General features: G+C 39.9%; 1 protein-coding gene across 1 annotated transcript in view; it reads right to left on the bottom strand.

Annotated features, from left to right (window-relative positions):
- Positions 1-2,500, bottom strand: part of LOC119577661 (protein O-mannosyl-transferase TMTC4-like) — a 25,954-nt gene that overhangs the window by 13,334 nt on the left and 10,120 nt on the right. The window lies entirely within an intron of this gene.

Below are 2,500 nucleotides of genomic sequence, written 5' to 3'. Positions count from 1 at the left end.
ATTATCATTATTATTATTATTATTATTATCATTATTATTATTATTATTATTATTATTATTATTATTATTATTATTATTATTATCATTATTTATTATTATTATTATTATTTATTATTCTCTTTTGTTTCGTTTCCCCATTTACATTTTCTTATTCATTCCCTCTCTGCGACATTTCCCACGTTCTGTTTCTTCCTTTTTCATTTTCATTTATATTTTCTTATTCTTTTTTTTTCTCTTTTTCTTTTCCCTACATTTCCCTTCTCTACTTTTATTTCTACATTTCCTAATTCTCTCATTTCTCTCTTTTCTGTTTCCAATTCCATAATTTGTTTCCCTTCTCTCTTCATTTCCTTTCACTAACGACATTTCCTTATTTTCTTACGTTATTACTCATATTTCTATCCCCATTCCCCATTCTTCTTCCTTCCCTCCCTTATTCCTTCATTCGTAGCAGAGGGAAACACCAACACGATTTTTCTTCATTTCTTTTTTTTTAGTCTATTCTATTCTTTTCTATTCTATTCTTTATTCTCTTTTCCTCCTTCCTTCATTCTTTTCAAAAAGTATTCCTTCCTTCACTTTTCTCTTTTCTATCCCCATTCCATTTTCTGCCTCCCTCCCTCCCTCTTTCCCTCCCTCCCTCTCTCCCTCCCTCCCTTCCTCCCTCCCTCCACCCTCCTTCCCTCCCTCCCTCCCTTCCTCCCTCCCTCCCTTCCTCACTCCCTCCCTCCCTCCTCCCCCTCCCTCCCTCCCTCCCTCCCTCCCTCCCTCTCTCCCTCTCTCCCTCCTTCCCTCCCTCCCTCCCTCCCTCCCTCCCTCCCTTCCTTCGTAACAGAGGGAGACAGCAACACGAAAGGGGGTGTCGTGGAGTCTCGGGTGTAAAAGGCACTGTAAAGGAATATGCGTGACTTGGTATGTAATATCACTACCGACGTCCCGCCCCCTTTAGACAGCTCTCATGTACAAGCGCTCTTTGGTCTGTGTCTGTCTGTGTGTGTGTGTGTGTGTGTGTGTGTGTGTGTCTCTCTCTCTCTCTCTCTCGTGCGGTCTCTTTGTCTTTGTCTCTGTCTCTGTTTCTGTTTCTGTGTCTGTGTTTGTTTTGGTTTGGTCTGTGTGTGGCTGCCTGTTTCCGTGTCTTTGTCTCGGTTTCTAAGTTTGTTTGCATGTGTTTTGTCTCTTACATTGTTCTTTGTGTGTTCTGGTCGTCTCGTTTTCATAGGCCGTCTGTTTTAGTCTCTGTCTCTGTCTGTCTGTCTGTCTGACTCTCTCTCTCTCTCTCTCTCTCTCTCTCTCTCTCTCTCTCTCCTCTCTCTCTCTCTCTCTCTCTCTCTCTCTCTCTCTCTCTCTCTCTCTCTCTCTCTCTCTCTCTCTCTCTCTCTCTCTCTCACTTACTCACTCACTCTCACGCTCACTCTCCAATACACACGTACGTACATTTTATACCCCGAATCCTTATTTATAAAATCAGAACAGAACCACAATCTAATTTTCCACATTACAATGCAAACAACAGAACATACAGTCACGCTGCCCTCGACCTTTGTCCTTAAAATGTGATTAATTAATGCTATTCATTCAATTCAATTCCTATATCATTATTTGAAAAAATAAATAAATGCTGTGATATCTGTGCTGTTTAGGACAATAACCGTTTTAAATCCAGGTATTTGATACTATGTATGTGACAGATAGGCAGACATATTGATAGATACACATATACATACATACGTACAGACATGCATATGTACATACGTACGTACATACATACATATAAACATACATATATACATTCATACATACGTACGTGCGTAGAAGTGTGTATATGTATAATTATACATATATATATATATATATATATATAATATATATATAGAGAGAGAGAGAGAGAGAGAGAGAGAGAGAGAGAGAGAGAGAGAGAGAGAAAGAGAGACAGAGCGAAAGAGACAGAGACATAGAGAGAGACAAAGAGTTAGGAAAAGAGAGAAAGAAGAGAAATAGACGGAGATAGAGTGTGCGTGACTGTGAGTGCGTGCCACTATACGCGTGTTTGTGTATGTATGTGAATCTGTAAGCGCATATTTGCATGAACATGTCTAACTACCTATCTTTCATGCGCATTTCCGAGTACTTAAAGGATAAATAATTTCGCCACTGAATATCATTTGGTCATGCCACGGTAACCAAGGATCGGTCTTGTGTAGTATTGAGCAGTGACACAGTCGCTCGGATTGCACATGCAACACCATATAAATAAATGGAAGATATAAACATGGGAAGATATAAACATGGGCTTGCATCGACTGTGCAGCTTTACCGGGCATGAGCTTGCTGTACGGGATACCATTAACAGTGCAGTAGCGAAGTTGATATCGGAAAGACTTGTATGCTTGTCACATGCATACTTTTTTCATGCTCATGCTCTGCGGGTACTAGTATCCACACACAAAACATCACTAACTCCATGGACGAATAACTTTCATCGGCGCATATTGAATAACTC

The sequence above is a fragment of the Penaeus monodon genome, chromosome 10 (assembly GCF_015228065.2).
Source record: "Penaeus monodon isolate SGIC_2016 chromosome 10, NSTDA_Pmon_1, whole genome shotgun sequence".
Taxonomy (NCBI): domain Eukaryota; kingdom Metazoa; phylum Arthropoda; class Malacostraca; order Decapoda; family Penaeidae; genus Penaeus; species Penaeus monodon.
The sequence above is the reverse complement of the archived record's forward strand: the minus strand, read 5'-3'. Positions and strand labels throughout refer to the sequence as shown.